This window comes from Diabrotica undecimpunctata, chromosome 2 (genome assembly GCF_040954645.1).
Source record: "Diabrotica undecimpunctata isolate CICGRU chromosome 2, icDiaUnde3, whole genome shotgun sequence".
In the NCBI taxonomy this organism is placed as follows: domain Eukaryota; kingdom Metazoa; phylum Arthropoda; class Insecta; order Coleoptera; family Chrysomelidae; genus Diabrotica; species Diabrotica undecimpunctata.
The window spans coordinates 40,299,625-40,323,646 of record NC_092804.1 but is presented as its reverse complement, the minus strand read 5'-3'; the positions used below and the strand labels follow the sequence as shown (position 1 = coordinate 40,323,646).

The window sequence follows — 24,022 nt, the reverse complement described above, 5'->3', positions numbered from 1 at the left end:
ACGCACTTCACCTTCTAGACCCTAATCATTCTTTTAATGACGAATTTCAAATTCTTTACATTCAAAATAAAGGCCTTAAGCTATCTTTATTAGAATCTATAGAAATAAACAAATTAAAGGATACATACATAATTCTGAATGAACAAATTGAGACAAACAGTTCTCCCCTCCTCAAGTTATTCAGTTCGAAGACGATAAAGTGTAAACACATGCCAAAAATAGATCACTTGAAAAAGGCAGTCTCATCGAAACAGCTGTAGTGATAATAATTTAAAATAAATTTTGTGGAAGTGTTGAAAACAGAAGTTTTCAGTGTTTTATTGTTAGATAAAATGAATGTCCATCAAGTAACGGTCAAATCCATCACTTAGATATTCAGATGTTTTTAAATGAATTGCAAATGGCATTGTCCCATTGGAAACCCCGGCATATCCTGCGAAAATTGTAGCCAAAAATATATATGACAAAACCACCGACGATTTTACTCTAGAATTAACGAACACACTACATATTTGGAAAAGTATTTAGTGCTCACCGAAATATTTTATTTTTAATATGCTTAACGTTTTAACTTACAAAAAAAAAATACAAAATATACACCACATATTGACAATAAATGGTAACGTGGTAGCTCAAGTAGAAAAATATCAGAACTTGGGAACTTTGAGCAATGAAACCAATGATTATACCGCAGAAATAAACAGGCGAATAGACATTGCCAGATCAGCATTTATAGGAATGAAGTCAATCCTAACGTTCAGAAATACGTACCATTCGATGTTATATTATATTTTATTATTATTTGGAGATGAGACTTGTGACATTCAAAAAATGCAATTTAAAAAGAATCGAAGCTTTTGAACTCTGGTTATACCGCATAATATTAAAAATATCATGGACTGATAGAATTACAAATAAAGAACTACTGGGGTTGGTAAAAAAACAGAACTAATCATTACTATTCGAACAAGAAAGCTGGAATACCTACGCCACGTGATGAGAGGACTCATAATGCAAGAAAAGAGTAACAGTAAAAGGTAGATAGAGAAATATTCAAGGAAGAAAATCTGTTGGCCGAAGGCAGAATTCTTGGTTGAAGAATCTACGTGATTGGCATTATGCAGATCGATTGATTTGTTTAGAGCAGCAAGTTCAAAAATCAAAATAGCCATTACGATTGCCAACCTCCGTAGAAAGACGGCACTCTAAAAAGAAGAGGGCAGTATTAAAGTGCACCGCGTGCATAGCGACGGGAAGGAAAGAATTCTTCGACGCTAAACTGGAGATGCGGGATTTTCCTGAAACGATTCTCTAACAAAAAACGACGATTCATACTGATTCTAAAGATATTTAGGTGGCTGTTCTTTCCTTTCTGTTTTGTATAATTTGTTGTTGTGTCTCTGCTGTTGGTTATAGTACTATGTTGTTACTTATGTAGGCGGTATATATTTCTTTCGATAAGTCTTTATTTATAAATATGTTCGTGTACTTTAATTTGTTTACTTGCTTTATAATTTCTCTTTTTATTGTTTAGTTTTGATTTTAAGATATTTTCGTTCTGTTATCTTATATCTATGAATTATTTTCGATATGTTTTGGCAGTTAAAATTTTACCTTATGTTTGTGTCATTTTAAAGTGGAAATACTTTTAGGTTTCACTGGTCCGACTGGACCGAAACGTTTTGAAGATTTGTAATCATTTTAAATAAATTTAAATATTTATTCAACCGTTGGAGAAAGCGAATTGCTGAATGGCTACCAAGAGCAAATAAGTAGAGGCAGATCTCAAACCAGAACATTAAGCCAAGGGCTGGTCACGAATGGATGCAAAAAACAGAAATGAATGGACACACCTAAGGGAGATTTACATCCGACGATGGATGGAATAGCTGTTGATGATGATGATAGTTAACAGAAATTAATGGATACACCTAATCGAGGTTTACATTCAACGGTGGACTGAATAGCTGTTGATGATGATGATAGCTAACGTACTACAAATTTATTGGCTGTTTTCTAATTATTGCAATCTGAGCTCAAAGTTACCCGTCAAAATCGGTATACTCGTATTAAGGTTTTTTATAGAAGTTTATTGTAAAGCTTTACTTACTTTTTGTTTCTTTGAGTAGATCTCTAAAATGTCTTGTGTTTATCATTAAATGTGAAGATAAGTAAGAAAACTACACTAAAACTATTTAATGTAGATTCCAAATGGCTAAGTACAGCCTTTGCAGAGAGGCGATGTTGGTAACAATATGTCGGTATATTGCTTTGAATACTGGAACACCAAGCTTTACCAGCTTAATTATGAGTGATGCTTAATTAATTTTATTTATTCTAACTATAATGATAACTATATAAAAACTCATTTTTGGTTGCGATCCATCGTTTTCTTTTAATATATTGTATGCTGACTGTATCGTATGCAGACTGGATTGTATGTAATCTATTGTATTTAAGTAAATTATATTCGGTAATTTGGAAATTGAAATAAAAAGACGGTAGTAATTGTGGTTCTGATAGCGAATAGAGATCCGACGGGAAGACTGGTCTTTTGACGCTTTCGCGGGGCTGCAGAAACTACAGGAACTAGAACGCGCTGAAACTAACAGTGAATAGTGACGATAACCAATATGATACGGATAATAGTCAAAAAAGGAGGAGGGGCGAAAGGGGAATAATCCAAAGGAAAATAAAATGGATCTAGCACTAGATTAGATTAAGAGAGGTGGCCTTTCGGCCTATTCCACTGCGACCTTTTCAGATCTATTGTGGTCCTCTAGTCCTAGATAACATTCTCTAGCCTGACCCTTTTTATAAAGTCTAGTAGCTTCGAGACTGTACCTTCCATGTAGCCTTCCATGTATTTGCCGGTGGATTTTCTTCTCCTAATGCAAAGAACCGCACATTTGCCAGACTGTCACACTGACATAAAATGTGCTCTGCTGTTTCTTCTTCGAGGTGACAGAATCTGCACAGGTCATCATCTGATAATCCCATCAGCTTCAAGTGCCTATTCAGCTTACAGTGCCCTGTTAGAAGACCTACTATGACCTTGACTGTTTTCCTGTCTTTGCTTATTAGGTCTGCCGTAAATTTTGGCGAATGTTCTGTAATGAACTGTTTCGCCTGTCTTTGTCCTGGTGAATTCCTCCACCATTCCAGAGATTTGCGAGCTACCCACTTCCTTGTAGCCGTTCTTGTTACTGATTTAGCAACTCCGCAGAAGGGTTCCGGTCCAATGAATGGCAATGATGAGCCTTGTTTGGCAATTTCATCTGCTTTTTCATTGCCCTTATGACCCTCGTGCCCCGGTACCCAGGCTACCGTAACCTTGCTACGGTCTCCTAGTTTATTTAGGGCACACACGCAATCCCATACTAGCTTAGAATTGACCTCTACGGAATTGAGTGCCTTAAGCGCTGCCTGACTATCTGTGAAGATAGCAACTGAACAGAACGTTCTTTCCTGCCTTTCTATTTCTTCCACGCAGTGATGGATTGCAGTTATTTCCACCTGGAAAACTGTCACATCCTTAGATAGACTTACCGGGAAATCTATCCCTTGATTTGTCCCTACTATGCCGGTTCCCACACCCTCCGATGTTTTTGAGCCATCCGTGTACCAGGTAGCAGCAGCTTGTATGGGTACACCTTTATTCCGGTCTTCCCTGCCTGGTATCTAGTACTAAAAACGTTAGAAAAACTGACGTACAATGTAACAAAACTAACTACAGATATCCAAGAAATAAAAGATAATCAGAAGCAGTATAGACAGGAGCTTAAAGAGCTAAGAGAAGAAAACGAAAATATAAAAAAAAATATCATAGAACTGAAACATAAAATGAACGAAATGGAGAGAATGGATAAAATGGCAAAAGAAAAGAAAAGAAATATTGGTTTAAGCAACAGAGTAGCGAAATTAAAGAACGAAAGAATTAAGAACAATTTGGTAATAATTGGCTTTGATCTAGATTCGGAAGATAAAAGGATACTAAGAGATGGGGTGACCAAATTCTTCTAACATAAACTGAAAGTGAAAAATTAAAGAAATAAGTAAAATAGGACCACAAAAGGGCATTATAAAGAAGGCAAACTTTGAATAAAAACTAAAATCCTCAAAAACAAATATAGATTAAAAGAAATTAAAGATCAAAAAAAATATATATCGACGGAAAATTGAATAAGAGTGATAGAAAAATACAGATGAAAATTAGACAAGAAGCAAAAAATTTTAGATCCGCAGGTAAAGGAGTAAAGATAGCATACAGGAAACTGATAGTAGACGAGACAGAATGGAAATGAAGTTAGAAACATCATAAACTTGTGGAAATGAAGAAAGACAAAACAACGATAAACATGAATCCAAAAAACTAACAAAAGACATAAATAGAACTCAGACAACGGCAACGAATTTGGCAAAGAATAAGGACAAGATTAAATTTGTTCAAAGATCAGGTAACAAAAAATAAAAAATATAAGGGAAGGTAAAAGACTGGTAAGATGGAAGAAGAAGCAAGAGAGTTAAAAAAATACACAATAGACATCGCTGCGATACAAGAAGTAAGATGGGAAAAAACAGAAGAAATCACAAAAGAAGAATATGTATTTATGTACAGTGGAGATGACAATCAAGGCAAGAATGGAGTAAGGTTTTCTATAAATAAAAAGTCACAAACGGCATAACAAAGTTCAATCCGATAGACGGGAGGATCGCCATCTTCTTCTTCTTCACGTGCCATCTCCTCTAAGAAGGTTGACAACGATCATGGCAATTCGCACTTTCGACGCCGCTGCTCTAAAGAGGTCAGCAGAAGTGCAGTTAAACCAAGCTCTCAAATTATTTAACCAGGAGATGCGTCTTCTTCCGCGACTCCTTCTACCCTGTATTCTTCCTTGCATTATTAATTGCAACAAGTTATAACGCTCGCCCCTTATGACATGTCCCAGATATTGCAGTTTTCTGACTTTAATTGTATTTAAAACCTCTTTATCTTTTCCCATTCTTCTCAACACCTCGACATTCGTGACTCTATCCACCCAACTTCTTCTTAGTATCCTTCTATAGGCCCATAACACGAAGGCTTCCAATCTGTCCGAAACATCTTTCTTTAAAGTCCAAGCCTCTAACCCATAAAATAATACGGAGTACACGTAGCATCTCAGAAGTCTTATCTTTAAAGAAATTGAAATGTCCCTGCTGCAGAGTACTTTTTTCAGTTTGTTGAAAGAATTTCTTGCCTGTCCTATTCTTGCCTTAATCTCTTCTGTGTACTCATTATTTTCGTTAATTATTGTACCCAGATATTTATATTTTTCAACTTTTTTAATTTGTTCTCCATGTATTGTTATGTTTTCTTGGCGCTGTTGGGTTTTTGTAATTACCATAAATTGTGTCTTTTTTATGTTTAGGGACAGTCCGTTTTCTTCACTGACTTCTACCACTCTGTCAACCATTTGTTGTAAATCCTCAAGACATTCCGCTAATAAAATAGTGTCGTCGGCAAACCGTATATTATTGATTGGTCGGCCATTTACTTTTATTCCCATAGTTAGTTCTTCTAGTGTTTCCTGGATTATTTCCTTTGAATACAAATTAAACAAAGTAGGAGACAGGACACAGCCCTGCCTGCTCTCGATCTGTATTTCATTTGAAAAGACGTCGTTCTCTTTTACCACAGCGATCTGATTATAATACCTAGCGCTAATGATCCTGATGTCTCTCATATCTAAGTTTTTCTTTTCAAGTAATTCGATAAGACGGTTATGTCTGACCTTATCGAAGGCTTTGTTGTAATCCAAGAAACACATATATACTGACTGATTAACATCCATACACCTTTGCACAAGTACATTCACAGCGAACAGGGCTTCCCTCGTTCCCAGTGTATTTCTAAATCCAAATTGTGTGTCACTTATGTCCTGCTCAAGTTTAAAGTGTATTCTTCGGTGTATAATTTTTTTAAATATTTTGAGCGTATGACTCATTAAACTTATTATCCGGTGGTCTTGGCATTCTTTTGCATTTGGTTTTTTTGGTAGTGTTATGAATGTTGACATCAGCCAATCTCTGGAAATGACTCCTGATTCTGTAGGATCGCCATACTGAGACTAAAAATGAAAGAAATTGAAAAAAGTCACGACAGCTGCAAAGACGCACAGAAAACTATAAACGACATACAGGAATAATCGACCTCACCTAAGAATAGGATTTTAAACGCCATGGCATTAGCTATAATCACTAGGGATTGTAAAGCTTAATGAATGAATGAATGCGGATTTAGTCAAAGAATTCGATAAAAGATCATCATTGACTAATAATATATGACTAAAAGTGTGATGCCATCCCGACATTTTGCTACATGATTATCCAGAAAATATCGACTTTGGAGAATTACAATCCTTTATTGTGATTTATTCATTTCAAGAAACTGTATGTAACATCCTGTAATAGAAACTACATATTATTAGAAATTACAAATTTATAAAATTATTGAATGAAGAATATCAGCGTTAAATGACGTAACTTGACCAAAATATTTATCGTGTTGTTTTTATACACAAATTATTACCACGAAACTAGACTCCAAGAATTGATAATGCAGTTTATTTTATAAATAATAAAGAAAAAAATTTACAACATATTACTTTTCCCAATCGTTTTAAAGAGAGGCGCACAAAATATTTAAATTTAAATGCACGATGTGCTTATTTATGAACATTTTTATTGAAATTAAATTTGTTAGTGTTAGGGAATTACTAATCTCTAACACTCGTTAATACAAAGGTAAAATATTATGAAGCAGTAACTGTACAAGAAAATTAATTTAAAAAGAAAAAGGAGCTAAAAAGGCTGAAATAACAAAGAACTAAGAAGGTTTCATAGAACAAAACAACGCAGTGAAAAGCAATAACATATGTGTCGCTTGAGTTTGAATTGCACAAGTGAAATGCCATAATGAGCTTTAAAGGTAATGGTAGAAATCGTCTATACATGTACGTTTACCACGGTAAACGTACATTTACTATTTCTACTTTGAATAAGCCACAATTTTAAAATAAGTTTTTTTGCTTTGGTTTCATCTTTAGCTACGTAATTACATATAAATATTAGTATTCATGCATACAGGATTGTACAAGGAGGACACTTTTCGCGCCCAATGATTCATCAGAGCGACTTCACTGTGACACACAAGACATAAACCACGATTAGATAGGTGGGCAACATATGCAGTCACACTATTATCCTAATACGCTGATCAGCTTAAGTCACTAACTTCCTAATGTCCTAATCAGCTTAAGATGGAATACTGGTAGTTCTGTTATGACATTGTGAAGTCACACTCAACTTCTAATACGGTGATTGGCTTGGGTCACTAATTGCCTTATATGGTCACGAGTAGTTCGGTGATGACAGATAAACACAGCGGAACGGGAGATAATAATTTGGTGTGATTTAATTATGACCATTGTGAACGAGTTTGATTTAATTTAATAAAATAGCTATATTTACGTAAATACGTGTTTTAACTATTTTAATAGACGATACTATTTTAATAGACGATATCAGAAGTGTGTTAAAGAACCTACGGTAGAATTTAGTGAACTGTTTTTAATGTTAAGTGATTGAAAGTGTCTAAAATGCCGAAAAGGAAAAAGTCTAAGCGAAATAGTAGTTCCAGTAGTGAAACCACAACTATTTCGTCCACCGATTCTTCGCGGAGAAGGGAGTCAAGGTATACGAAAACGAAAAGAGCACGTAAGTCAAGAAAAAGATCTAAACATTCAAAAATAAATAGAACCTATACGTCTTCGCCTTTGCCTCAAATTAAAGAAAATGCCACATAAATAAATTCACCATCTGCATCTTATAATTGTACGAATAGAAACATTGAATCCGTCAGTTTTATTCCTGAATTTGATCCACTAATTGGAGATATAGATCGATGGATTGAAATAATAGAGCACAATGCTAAGACGTATAGTTGGTCTGATAACTACATTATATTTCAAGCGCTTTCTAAGCTTAGAGGTACCGCTAAAACATGGTACGCTAGTTTTATTGAAAATGAAGTGGCATGGTCTCAATTTTCTTGGGCAGAATGGAGATCAGTGTTAGAAAATACTTTTCAAAGTACACGAAATACTTATGATCTTTTTATGGACGTAGCCCATCATAAACCAACAGAGGGTTCTTCATTATATGAATTTTATTTTGAACATTTAGCAAAAATTAATAAACTTAAAGTAAATTTTTCCGAGTCAGATAAGATTTCTTTAATAATTGGTGCTATTGGAGACGAACATATTAAATCTGCTATTGAAGTTGCTCAAATCAAAGATGTCAATTTATTGGCAGTTTATTTAAGAAATAAGCTTTATCACAAAAGTCCAGAAAAATTGCCTGATTTAACAAATCCAATTGTTTTTTCCAAATCAAAATTTTTAATGACAAAAACTACCTACTTGGGATATGAAATTTCATTTAATAAAATTTCACCAAGTAAACATAAGATTGAGTCAGTAAAAAAATTTCCTTTGCCAAATAATCAGCATCAATTAAGGCAATTTCTTGGATTGATATCATTTTTCCGAAAGTTCATACCAAATTTTGCAAGACGCACTGCAAAATTGACGCAATTACTAAAAAAATATGTAAATTGGACATGGACAGAAGAAGAAACAAAAATTGTTAAAGAAATGAAGAAAGTTATAGTCTCAGAACCAATTTTAACAATATTCAATCCGAAACATGACATAATAGTTTACACGGATGCAAGTAGAGAAGGATTTGGAGGCATAATAACACAAATTGTTGATGATCGAATTGCCTATTTTAGCAAACAAACCACAAAAAGAAGAAAAGAAATATCATTCTTTTGAACTAGAGCTTTTGGCTATTGTCAAAACCTTAGAAAGGTATAGATATTATTTAGCAGGAAGATCTTTTACTGTAATAACAGACTGCAATTCCGTTAAAAATGCATTAGTAAAACAAACAATAATCCCAAGAATAGCAACATGGGTTTTGTGTTTACAAGATTTTTGCTTTGAAATAAAACATAAATCAGGAGTACAACTACAACATGTAGATGCCTTAAGTAGGAACTTTGAAAGAACTGAAGCAGAGGAAAGTCTTGAAATTAAAGTGATGCTCATCAAAGAAGACGACTATCTAAGAGAAGCACAGGATACAGATACGGAAATAAAAAAAATTAAAGATATTCTTTTGTCAGGAGATCAGGTAAATCATAAGGATACTTGCAAGAAATATGATTTAAGAGGAAACAAAGTTTATAAAATAACGGAATATGGTAGAAGATGGTATGTGCCTAAAAATTGTCGTTGGCAAATTGTCAAAATGAATCATGACGATATTGGACATTTTGCGTTGGATAAAACAATTGAAAGAATAAAAGAACGGTATTGGTTTCCACGAATGCGAAGATTTATTAAGAAATACATTGCGGCTTGTCTTGCCTGTTTATACCATAAACAACCGGGAGGAAAAAAGCCTGGCTATCTACATTCCATTCCAAAATATGCTAGACCGTTTCATACACTCCATGCTGATCATTTAGGGCCATTTGTGTTAACGAAATCTCAAAATAAATACGTCTTGGTTTTGATTGATGCCTTTTCTAAATTTGTGTTTGTTGAAGCTGTCCCAGATACATCAAGTAAACATGTTATTTGTACTTTAGAAGAAATTTTTAAAATATTTGGTAACACCAAACGAATGATATCAGGATCAGCTTTTGTTTCAAAAGAATTTTTGAATTATATGGCAGAGAGAGGAATTAGAGTGTTTACAACTGCAGTAGGAATGGCTAGAGGCAACGGCCAAGTAGAAAGGGCAAATAAAACATTACTGGATACCATGGCCACAATGGGTGCAAAATTTGAATCCGATATGTGGGATAAGAATTTAAAAAACATTTAACAAGGAATAAACGGGACAAAACACCGAATAACTAAATCTTCTCCCAGTGAAGTGTTTTTCGGGTACAAATTAAGAGTTGATGGAGACAAATACATAGATGATAATGATATGGACATTATTGATGTAACGTTATTGAGAAAGGATGTAGCTAAACGATTAGAAGAAAATAGAATCAAACAGAATAACGAATTTAATAAAAAAAGATGCTCTCCAGTGAAATATGCTGTTGGTGATCTGGTATTGACAAAAGTTACAAGTTTTCCAGCAAACAATGAAAGTAAGAAGCTTTTAGAAAAGTATAGAGGGCCATTCAGGATTGTTGAGGTTCCACCAAATGATAGATATCGTGTAAAAGAAGATGATTCATCAAGAACAAGGCGTCCCTATGAAGGAGTTGTTGGTGGAGAACACATCAGGAGATTTAAGATTCAAAGATCTTAAAATTATTCATGTTAGTTACATGATAGTGTAGTCATTTTGTAGAATGACATAAAGATATTTTATTGTTTAAAAGAAATTTGTTTGAATAGCTGGAACTATTTAAATAAAAATATATTTTAATTGTCATTCTGAAAAATGACAACAAAGTGTTTTAATGATCTGAATGGGTTTATTTGAGTAGTTCTGACTATTTGAAGCAAATTTATTTTATTCGTCATTCTGAAAAATGACAAATAAATGTTATAGTGTTCTGAATGGATATTCAGTTCGTCATTCTGAAAAATGACAAATAAATGTTCTAATGTTCTGAATGGATTTTCAGTTCGTCATTCTGAAAAATGACAAATAAATGTTATAGTGTTCTGAATGGATATTCAGTTCGTCACTCTGAAAAATGACAAATAAATGTTCTAATGTTCTGAATGGATTTTCAGTTCGTCATTCTGAAAAATGACAAATAAATGTTTTAATGTTCTGAATGGATATTCAGTTCACCATTCTGCAAAATGACACCCAAATATTTTAATGTCTTGAATGAGTTTGTTTGAATAGCCGTAGCTATTTGAAACAAATTTATTCACATTGTCATTCTGAAAAATGACAGTCATATGTTTTAATGTTTAAAAATGAGCTTGTATGGATAGTTGTAGCTATCTGAAACGAATTGATTTAGACTATGTCATTCTGCAGAATGATGGAGCCTTTCTATAAATTGGCATTTTTAATAATAAAGAACATATTATTTTTTTAATAGGTGTTGTACGATCGAGGACGATCGTGACGTCAGGATGGTCGAATGCAGTCACACTATTATCCTAATACGCTGATCAGCTGAAGTCACTAACTTCCTAATGTCCTAATCAGCTTAAGATGGAATACTGGTAGTTCTGTTATGACATTGTGAAGTCACACTCAACTTCTAATACGGTGATTAGCTTGGGTCACTAATTGCCTTATATGGTCACGAGTAGTTCGGTGATGACACATAAACACAGCGGAACGAGAGATAATAATTTGGTGTGATTTAATTATGACCATTGTGAACGAGTTTGATTTAATTTAATACAATAGCTATATTTACGTAATTACGTGTTTTAACTATTTTAATAGACGATACTATTTTAATAGACGATACATATAGGTACACATACAAAGGAAAGATCCATTCAAACGATCAATTTTTCAATCACATCTTTCATTTATTTTTTCCAAAAATATCATAGTTAGTTTAAAATTTTTTGTATCATCTTCACTTAATGGTACATCTAAATTTAAGGGAGTATTTCAACCTGCTTTCAACAATTCTTGTAGCAGCTACGTGCTTGTATTGAGGTAAGGGATATAGTTGAAGAATATGGGATTTTTAAATGCTTCAAAAAACATTCAGGATCTACTTTTAATTTTAATCTTAGGATGGTCGACACTGTGTTTTTACTTAGTGCAAAAACTTTGTAAAATTGGCTCACAGCTGCTGTTGGTTGTAATTTAAACAAATTAGTGCCTGTACTTTTTCCGAACGAATATCTCATTTAAATTTAATATGTTCCTTAACATTATGCAAGTAGATCACATGCGTTGAATTCTTCTATCAACATATAGGGTGCGGCATTAGTGCGAGGAAGTCCATCTACTCATTTGTCGTAAGAGATACGAAAAAAATAAATTAGATAAAAGATGCAGCATAGATAAAACCATACTTTAAAAATATTTTCAATATACAGGGCTACTCATATTAACAGAGTGGAACAAATTTATCCTTTTTTTAACGGAACACCCTATATATTTATGTTTACATTTTTTTACTTTTCGCGAAGTTCTTGTTTTTTTCAATATAGGTTTGGAGTGTTATATGAGGTAGTTTAAAAGATAAATACGTTTTTCATTAATTTCGTAGCAAAATTAACACCCTGTAGAGTTGTAGAGATTTGAGATCAAGATTTTTAATATAATCTACTATTTTTTACAATTAATAACGTAGCAAAAAATTTTATATTTGTCTACAGAGTTAGTCGAAATATAGAATGAGTATTTTTTGAGTTTATGGAACATCCTCTATTTTATTATTGTAATCAAATGTTCTTTTATGATACTTTATTATTTATTAAGTATTCCCCATACCCAACCGCTTTAATTTGGGAGTTACTCGTGATTTTTGAGCCAAAAATTAATGGCAACTAAAATTAGGTGAAATTTTATTGTTGGCCGTGAAAAAATACATAATAATCTAAATTAATTCTTAATTCAGCGTTTTTTAGGCATTATTAGGTGAAATTTTATTGTTGGCCGTGAAAAAATACATAATAATCTAAATTAATTCTTAATTCAGCGTTTTTTAGGCATGTTTCAAATGCCTCACATTAGTTGCCAAAACTCAAAACCGAAATTGGACGCTATAGGTTTTGAAGATTGGGCCCTAACAATGGAAATTCCATAGTGACCGGTCAATGGAAGTGATAAAGTTTATTGATCTCATGAGAATCGTAAAAAATGGCAAAAATCGCTCAACGTTTATTTATTTAACACCTTTATAAAAACCGAATTGACCAAAGTATGAATGACCAACTTAAGACAAATAGTTCTCCCCTCCTCAACCTATTCAATTAAAGACTATAAAGTGTAAACACATACCAAAAATAGATCAGTTCAGAAAGGAACTCTGTCGAAACAGCTGTAGTGATAAGATATTATAATAAATTTTCTGAAAGTTTTCAAAACCAAAGTTTTCAATGTTTATTATTCTAACTAAAAATATTAATTTACTGAGACACCATGTATGTGTATTAGAGGTGATTACATAATGTAAATATATTTTTCAGTGAAGGTTTCAATAAACATCGTGTTTTGTTGCACTAGAAATGCATGTGGTAAAAAAAAAATAGTATTTTCTGATATATTTCAATAATATAAATAAAAAACATTGGTGACCTTGCACTACAGGCTACAGGATTATTTTGATACGTAAAATTGAATAGTTTTAACAAATTATACAAAAATTGTACTCATTTCTAATTTTGAAATTATTTTTATTGAATAAATCAGGTAAATTCCTAATGAATATCGAAACGGCATCTTAGTGGCGAATAGAAAAACAGCTTTCGTTTTATCGGCAGTTAACCAAAAAGGTTTTGTGATAAAACTGTTGGTAAAAACTTTGTATAGACGGAGGCCGATCAATAGTAAGAGTATTAATGCATAGTGACTCCATAATTACTTACTTGGTCCTAAGCCTTTCTATCTTTAGGTGTAGGGCGGAGCTCTGCATATTTGTCTATACGTTTTGCTATATGTTTGTTTGATTTCGTACTTCCCATACTAAACCCCTCTTCACAACCTCCTTCCTGACACCATCTAGCTGTTGGTCTTCCTCTTTTATTTTTTCCTTACACTGGTGCTTCGAACACTTGATTTGTAAATCTTTCGTTTCTGATTTGGTCTATTCTTTTCCTATTTTATATTTTTCTCAGAAACCCATTTCCATGGCACTGAATCTTGATTTTGTCTCTCTGTTAGTGTCCATGTCTCGCTACTGTACATAATTATAGTCCTTACAACTATTTTAAATACTACCGTTTTTATCTCTTTGTTATCTCTCTTTTCTCAAGAAATGTTGTTTTCATTGTATCAAATATGTTTCTGGTTCTTCCCAATCTTCACTTTATTTCCTAGTCGTATTTTCCTTTTTCTTCTATGATTACATAGGTATTTAAAGTGATCTACTTCTAATAGTTGCATCCCATTAAATCTTACGTCATGTATCTTTTTCGTCTCAGGTATTACCATTGTTTTGATTTTATCTCGATTTGTGTTTTTATCTTTGATAGTTCTGCATTTAGTATTTCTAGATTATATGAAGATTTTCGGTATTATCTGCCATCAAGGCCATGTCTGTATTTTGCAAACTGCTGCTCTGAAAAGATTTGATGTTGTTGTGTTGAACCACGTACGTAGGTTTTCCTTCTACTTTTTCTTGTAGAATTAATTGCAGCAACCCATATCTTTCGCTGTTCCTCATTATGTGACCGAGGTATTCGATTTTGACTGTTTTTTTTTTGTGTTTAACAACTATTTTCTTAACGTGGTCGCTGTGACTCCATACTAATTCCTTATCTATTCTCAGCAAAACTGGATTATATGACAGGATAGTTACAAGGAGTCGCGCATTTATGCTGAATCTATAATGGTTATGAGAGAGGAGTAGGAAATACTAAAACAGAATTATAAAAGAACTTAAAATTTTTCTGTTTGCTTAGATTTTGTTGTTTTTATGAAAAATGCGTTCAGAACAAGAAAGTAACTTTTTTTGTGTACACTTTTGTACTTAGGTAAGTTGGATTCAATCAATTTATTTTTGTCTCCGGAATGCGTGATTTAATATATGACATACCTTTTTGAAACACCCTGTATATGAGAAATGAAAATAAACCACCGTCTAGTCCAGCATCTCCGAGTTTTATACCGTCATCCTGTATATAATTTTGTTTACTAACTAGCATATATTTAGTTTTCTTAACGTGGAGTTTAAATCCGTACTGATAACTGGTCTGGTTTATTTTGTTAATTAGATTTTAAAGGGCTTCACTGCAATTAATTAGCACTGAGGTATCGTCGGCATATTTAATATTGTCCACGGTTGCACCATTCACAATAATACCTTCTGTTATATCTATTAACTTCCTTAAATATTTCCTCTGAATACAAACTAAAGAGTAAAGGCGAGAATAGCCTGGTCTCACTACTCTTTTTACATTTATTTCATCCGATAGTTCTTGTTCTACTTTTATTTTTACCATATGATGCCATTTAGATTTGTAATGATTCGTCAATCTTTATCGTCCAATCCAGCTATTTATACCTGAGGTAGCCGGTGTTAAAGCTTCGCTGGTTTAGTAAAAGATTCAGTTTCAAATCCCGTCGGCGTAAAATGTTGTTAAACTAAATAGTTTAGGCTAGTTAATGGCTAATAAACAAAGATTTCGTAGCCAACAATGCTGAAAGCTGTTTTTATAGAGATAACACTGCAAAAATCATGATATACGAGTTACCTTGGTCAATGTCAAGGAATGTTTTATCAAAATATCCAAATCTACGTCTCAGATGTATCTGTTGTAATACCTATTAATGTCTATGTGAATAAACTCGTTTATTAAAATTAACTAATTTATAACACAGCATTGAAATGAATCATTTTTGATAACAATAATTAGTGTTAAAATATAACTTTTGAAGAACCGAATGACAAAAAATATATTTTTAGAATTAAAAAAATATATTTGAACCCGAGTTTAAAAACGATAATCAAAAACTAAATTTCAATACCAACTCACATTCTGATCGTAATACTTGCCTACAATGAGTTACCTTGTACAGTAACATAAACTAAGATAAATATAATCCACACAAATCGTTAAATTCCAGACGTTTTTCTAAAGTAAAACAAAGGTTAAAAGATCATCTTATTGTCGACTTCAAAAAATTGCGAATAAAAACATTTCGCTATAACATTGTTCTTGACACAATAAACGAAGATAGTCATGAATGTACTTGATATCAAATCAAAAACATAATTAATAAAAGTTCTTAGAAAAATCACTTTGTTGTCAACAACATGTTCTATAATTTTATTTTAAAATATGTACTAGCAATATACAGGGTGTCCCATAATTAATTGGACATTAGCTAATGGGTGATAGCTGACATCAAAATAAAGCCTTAGAGCTCAAATTGCTTAGGCAAAATGTTGCTAGTTTTCGTTCTACAGGGTGATTCATTAATATTTTTTTATATTATTTTTAGGGATATATTGAAAACTATTCAACCGATTTAAGTAAAATTTGGTATCTTGCTATTATTTAGTATGCTTAATATGAAAATAATATTAGTTTTACCGATGACACTAGGTGGCGCCACCTACTATAACATTGGTTCATTAATGGGGCCATAATTTTTTTCCCGCCCTGTATAAACATTCTAGGAAAAAAACATGAAATAACCTTCAATTCTACACAAAAAAGGTATTCTTGTTTCAAATCAAAAAAGTACACCGTTTTCGAAATAAACGTATTTTTTAGAGACGTGCATAAAATAAAAAAATTTTACAAAAACTTATGTAAATTCAAACATTATTCAAAAGGTCTTAAATAAAAGTGAATATTAACTGTATTAGTAGTAGATAATTTTTGCAAACAAAATGCATATGATTGAAACAATTATTTTTATTAAACCTTTGACTCAGTAACAAATTTTAAAAAAATTAGAAATTAAATTAAACAATGAAGTGAATATAAAACAATTAACAAAGTGAATAATTCAAAACGATACGAAAAAAAATTACAATAAGTGTTCAAAATGTGCACCATTAGATAAACTACATAATCTAAATCTTTTGTGTAAGTTTTGTCTTATTTTAAATAATGAGTTTCTTTGGGCCCTAATTACGTTTACTCCCTCTACAATATTTTGCCATAACTCTTGACGGTTATTTATTTTTTATAAGATAAAGTGACTTAAGGTAGCCCCACAAGTAAAAGTCTAGGGGATTTAGTTCGGGACTGCGTGCTGGCCATGGGTATACACTACCTCTACCAATCCACCTTTGAGGATAAATTTCATCTAGATAATTTCTAACTTCTAGGCTATAATGTGGTGGTGCACCATCATGCATGTACCAAGAGTTCCGTCTTAAATTTAGAGGTATGTCTTCTAAAAGAGTTGGTAAATCTTTTCTCAAAAAATTTATATACGTTACTCCGTCAAGCCTAGTTGTTAATTCGAATGGTCCTACAATACAATCCCCAAATATGCCACACCAGATATTTATGGAAAACTCGTGTTGAAAATGATGTTCTTGAAATGCATGAGGATTTTCTGTCGCGTAGGTATGGCTATTGCGCCAGTTAAATACACCCCTTCTAGTAAATGTGGCTTCATCGGTAAATAAAATTTTATTATAAAACATTGGATCGTCTAAATGCCGCCCCATCATAAACTGACTAAATCGGAGCCTTGCTGGAAAATCCTGTGGTAAGAGATTCTGTACTGGAGTAAAACGATACGTATACAGATTTTCTGTCCGTATTATTCTTGACACCGTAGATTTGCTTATACCAGTGGCCGCAGAAACAAGCCTTGTACTGGTTTCTGGATCTTTTGCAACACGCACAACAATTTCATCCTCCATATCCGCATCAATTACTCTCGGTCTTCCAGCATTCCTGTTTTTGGGATGAAATGACCCTGTTTCGCCTAATCTGTCGAACAATGATCTAATAGTTTTATGGTTTGGTTGCCTTCTATTGGGATAAAGTTAGAAATAAAGTTCAGCTGCTTTACGAGAACAAAAATTTTCCTGGGCATACAAACAGATCATATCGCGCATTTCTACAATTCACTATGACGTGGCATTTTTCCTTTATCTTAAGTGGTTTATAAAAAACTTAATAGCACTTTGACAAATAATGACTCGCACTGCACTTTGACAACTAATAATAAATAAATTCGTAGTTACCTTTGACAACTAATAATAAATAAATTCGTAGTTACGTCTTGACGTTGTCATTAAGTTCAAAGCATACTTGTTTTGCAAAAAATTAAATAGAGACATGCATCATTAACAAAATACGTTTATTTCGAAAACGGTGTACTTTTTTGATTTGAAACAAGAATACCTTTTTTGTGTAGAATTGAATGTTATTTCATGTTTTTTTCCTAGAATGTTTATACAGGGCGGACAAAAAAATTATGGCTCCATTAATGAACCAATGTTACAGTAGGTGGCGCCACCTAGTGTCAATGGTAAAACTAATATCATTTTCTTATTAAGCATACTAAATAATAGCAAGATACCAAATTTCACTTAAATCGGTTGAATAGTTTTCAATATATCCATAAAAATAATATAAAAAAATATTAATGAATCTCCCTGTAGAACGAAAACTAGAAACATTTTTCCTAAGCAATTTGAGCTCAAACGCTTTATTTTGATGTTAGCTATCACTCATTAGCTAATGTCCAATTAATTATGGGACACCCTGTATACAATATAATATAATGTAATATAGGTACAATATGATACCCAATGTGGACAGTTAGGAAAATATACAATTAAACTCTACAAATTACTGATCTGAAGCTATTTTTGTGAAATTTTACTTGTGTAATTAATATACACTCTAAAAATTGATAGCACCTCATTATAAATTCAAAAATGTGTTTTTGGAACACTAGAGGGTCGTTCAAAAAATTAAATCGACTCGTAAGAATTTCTTCATTAAAAATGTGTCTTTACTCGCTATCTTTCGTTGTATTCTCCCTGTATTATGAGATTCAGGTAGCTAATACAATAGGTTCGAGGGTTAACATAAAACGAAAACGAAGGATTTGCCGAATCAGTGCCGTGGAATTGGGTATATATATACAAGTTATACGCTCTCGAAGAATCTTAAGCTGTTTTTACTTGAGGATCCTTTTTGTGTGGGAGATCATCCCATTCTGGGTTTGGTTTTGCAGTTTCTGGTGTGACTTCGCTGTTTCCACTACTTTTCTCCATTCTTCTCTCTTTTTGATTGCCCTTTCTATATTCCTAATTTCCATACTCCTAAGTCTTCTTCCACTTGTTGTCTCCATCTCAGTTTAGGTCTGCCTGTGGTTCTTTAACCTGGTGGTATCCATTTCGTTATAACTCTTAACTGATTGCTCTTCTCTCTTCTCATTATGTGTCCATATCATCTAATTCTTTGTGCTTTTATTGCTCTATGTTCTCTTGAACCATCCATTCTTGTATTTCGTGATTCATCCATTGTCTTGCATCCTCTTCGTTTTCCCTCTTTGGTCCCAGTATTTTTCTGATAATCTTCCTATCAAAAACTTTCAACTGCTCTCTTTCTCTTGCTATTAATGTAAATTTTTCTGCAGCATATACCACTATTGGTCGTTTTGTAGATTTTCATTTTTGTGTTTCAGCTTTTTCCTAGTAGTCCCAAATATTTGAATGTTTCAACCTCTTCGAAACTGAGTGCATCTATTGTCAATTCTGTCATTTGTGTCTTCTTTTTCTTGCTTACGTTCATGTATTTTGTTTTATTTTCATTTATTTCCAGTCCTCACAGTTTGGCTTCATTTTCTATTTCTTGGAAAGTTTTCTTTAATTCCCTTTTATCTGCTGCTACTATAGTTATATCGTCCGCATATTCTATTATTTGTACTGCATTCTTGTTTATGGTTCCTGCGTTTGACAGCTTTTTTATTATCTTGTCTAGTGATAAAATAAATAGTACCGTTGAGCGCATCTCCTTGTCTTTATTTTTATTATTTGTTTTTTCTCTTCCGGTGTCTATTTGTTGCTTGGGAATCTTGCACTGTCATTTCTATCATTCTTATAACTTTATTTGGTATATTACTCTCTTGTAAGTCTTGGATTATTTTTGTTCTGTTTAGTTTCTCAAACGCCTGTTTAAAGTCTAGGAGAGAATATGTGCTTCTCCATCGTGCTCGTATGTTTTCTCTATCACTTGTTTTAGCGTATGTATAGTTTTTATCGTCCTTCTTCCTTTTCTGAAACCGTACTGGTAATCTCCTATGCTTTGTTCTGTGTATATTGTTAGTCTTTCTCTAATTATACCAGTCATTACTTTATATGTTACATTCAGTTAATTGCTCGGTAGTTTTTGCATATTCTATGGTCTCGTTGTTTTGGGATTGTCACTATAATTCCCTTCTTCCATTCTTCTTTCATTATTTCTTTGCTCCATATATTCTGTATTAGTTCCTAAATATTTTTGTATAGTGCCACCCCACCGTATTTTATAAGTTCTGCACATATTCGTCTTACATAGACAATAACAAAACGGCTTGTGAACAAACTGGATAGTTACCAACCTTGTGAACAGGCTGGGTTTCGCTCCAGATACGGAACAAATGATCATCTACAAGTTATAAAAACGCTAATAGAAAAGTGTACAGAGTATAACAAGCCTATCTTTCTTATATTTGTAGATTATGAAAAGGCGTTTGATACTATAGATCATCATAAAATGCTTCGAGCATTGGCTGACTGCCGCATTGACTACCGATATATCGCCTTGATTAAAAGTATTTACGAAACTGGTACAGCGTGTGTCCGCCTTCATGAAGATACCAAGAAGTTTCGAATAGAACGTGGAATTAGAGAAGGTGATACTATCTCCCCTAAATTGTTTACAGCTGTTCTTGAATATATGTTCAAACAAATTGAACCAGAGGATAACATGGGAATTAATATAAATGGGGAAGATCTGAACCACCTAAGATTTGCCGATGACATCGTTTTAATATCTGATAGAGTTGATAAAGCTACAAAAATGCTGCACGCGCTCCATAAAGTGTCAAAAACAATTGGTCTTAAAATTAACACCTCACAGACAAAATTTATGACCAACCTTGTAGTCAGCGGTAAAATTCTGATTGAGAGCCATAGCATCGACCAAGTAATAGCTTACACATAGGGCATGAGATTCGCTTAGGCCGGGATAATCAGACAACTGAAATACAAAGAAGGATAGGTCTCACATGGGCTGGCTTTGGTAGATTGAATAACATTTTCAAGTCTATTATTCCAGTTTGTTTAAAAAGAAAGGTTTTTAACCAGTGTATTTTACCGGTTTTTACATATGGTGCAGAAATACTGACTCTGACAAAAAGAACAATATATAAAATAAGAGTTACACAACGCGCTATGGAAAGATCAATATTAGGTATTACCATCAGAGATAAAGTACCAAACCTAGAAATAAGAAGAACTGGAGTCACAGATGCAGTTTAAAAAATAGCCATAGCTAAATGGGCTTGGGCCGGACATGTTGCCAGATTAACGGATGATAGATGGACCAAAAAGATTCTGGAATGGCGACCAAGGCAACAGGCATATCGAAGCAGAGGACGACCACCGACTAAATGAACGGATAATATCAAGCGCATCACCACAAACTGGATGCAAGAAGCTCAAGATAGAAATAGGTGGAAAAATTTATGGGAGGCCTACGTTCAGCAGTGGACAAATATAGGCAAATTGATGATGATTATGATGACAATGGTTTTGAGTTGTGTCTTTTATTTTCTGTTTCCATCTCGTTCATAATTTCTTCTACTTTTTGATTTTTTTTATTTAAATAATTTCTTTGTCTTTTGCCTTTGATCTTTTATTATCCTCGTTCCTCTTCTTTCTTGTGCTTAACCGTTTTAATCTTGTTTTTTCTTTTCTTCCACAGCTAATTTGCACTCATCGTCAAACCAATTATTTCTTCTTTTATTTTGCATTTTGCCAACCATTTTCTCTTCTGCATTGTTTATTCCTTGTTTGATTTTTTTCCACTGTTCCTCCATTTCCTGTTATTTGAACTGCATCTCAGTACTTACTTCTTGTACAAATTTTCTTCTTACTTTTTTCTCTTTCAATTTATCTACGTCCCATTTGCTCTGTGCTTTTCGCCATTCATTCTTCGTTGTTTTTATTTTACATTTTGTAATTACTATCATATGGTCCGAATCAATGTTGGCCCCTCAGTGAGATCTAACGTCATTTATCGATTGTTTGTGTGTCTTTTTAATAAGTATATTATATCATAAAATGTCCTGATCCAGATGGAAAAAGATGGAAACAAAAATGCAGGACAATGGGGATACCGCTCACCAATACTATGGTATATACGCTTAACTTTGCAGACGATCAAGTAATAATGGCTCAAGATTATGACGATTTAAACTATATGGCACGAAAATTAATTGAAGAGTATGATATATGGGGTCTAGAAGTAAATAAAAAGAAAACCGAATACCTGTGCATTGGAGCAGAACAAAAAGATCTCATATTAGACGATAACATTACGATAACGCACTGCTGTGACTACAAATACTTAGGTATCACTATTTTAGAAGATGAAACATTAGACAAAGCCATAAGAGAGAGAAATACGTCAGGGAGAAAAGCCATCACAATGTTAAACACCATTTTATGGGACCAATCCATCAGCAAAGAAAATAAAAAGAGGATATATGAGACTATAGTAAAAAGTATCACTTTATACAGCTGTGAGGTATGGCCACTGAAAGAAAGAATACTGTCAACGCTGAAAGCGACGGAAATGGATTTTTGGAGAAGAGCCGCAGGAAGATCTAGAAGAGAAAGGATTACCAACGAATGCATTAGAGAAATAATGGGAATCAAACGAACAATCACGGATGACCTAACAACAAAACAACTTATCTGGTTCGGACACATACAAAAAATGGACGAACAACGAATGCCAAAAGAAATACTAAAGTGGCAACCAGAAGGAAAGAGAAAACGAGGTAGACCGAGAAAAAGTTGGAGCGAAGGAATAAATAAAGAACTGAGAGAGAGAGAGAGGGCCATAGAAGAAGATCTATGGAACAACCGGTCTAAGTGGCGATTGGAAGTCGGAAAACGGCGGAGAACGTTATAAACCGACAAGTAGTAGTAGTAGTAGTAGTAGTAGTAGTAGTAGTAGTAGTAGTAGTAGTAGTAGTAGTAGTATTTGGAAGTGTATTTCTCGAGATATTCGACCGTTTCCGTAAGTTTTCTAGGGTATCAGGACAAATCTTTTTTTTTCAATTATAGCGCCATGTATCAACAATTCGAAAAAATGTTCCGAAAAAAAGTAACTTATTTTTGAATAAGGAATCCATATCTGCAATAAAAAATGGGGGTTCCCATTTAAGATTTCAAAGTTGCCCTTCTCCCCGCCACGCCATAGGGATTGGGGGTGGATGGTCGTGTTTGGTGTCATTCAAGAGATTTTTGAAAATATTGAAAACGTGTTTTTCAGTTTTCCAATCCGATGTTAATGTCGCAAAATGTTCGACCGTCCCCCTTCCTTTCGCACACCCGGTATTTGAGAGTAATGTAATAGTAGCGATATGGTTATTAATGTGAACATATTGTGTAAAACTATATAATTTTACCACTGACTTAGGGTCAAACAGGTGAACAAAATAGCAGCTAAGAGGAATGGAACAGAATTCCAAATAATAATAACGAGTAGGGCAAGGGAAACGATACAAAAAAATACAAGAAAAGAAGCGAAGAATGGTTTGGCCAGGAATGCAACATGCAATAAACAGCAAAAATGCAGATAGGCAGAAAAAGAGAAAAATGTTCTTCTTCTTTTTTTTATATAGATATGACTGTCTGTTTTACGATGTGCCTCCAGTAAGTTGTCGTTCCATCGTTTTCGTGGTCTTCCTGCTGATCGTCTTCCTATTGAGGAACCGTCTCTTGCCGTCTTTACTACTCTATTTTTTGTTATTACATATGATTGTTTCTTTCTACTCTTTTAGTTCTTACCCAGTGCTTGATGTTCTCCACCTTGCATCTACGTCCTATATCCGTACTTTAAGCTCTGTCCCATAGTGTTTTACCATCAATTTTTTGAAGTATTTTCATCTCTGCGGTTTCTTTTTGTCCTCTCTGTGTCAGGCCGTGTTTCTGCCGCATATGTCATTATTGATCTGATAAATTTTTTGTAAATTCTGCCTTTCATTTCTTTCCCGATATTCTTATTTCTCCATATTCTTTCATTCAGACAATCAACGACTCTGTTTGCTCTATTCGCTTGATTTTCCACTTCAGTTTCGAGCTTTCCGTAGC

At 33.4% G+C, this 24,022-nt stretch overlaps 1 protein-coding gene across 1 annotated transcript in view; it reads right to left on the bottom strand.

Annotated features, from left to right (window-relative positions):
- Positions 1 to 24,022, bottom strand: part of spel1 (DNA mismatch repair protein spel1) — a 90,511-nt gene that overhangs the window by 34,916 nt on the left and 31,573 nt on the right. The window lies entirely within an intron of this gene.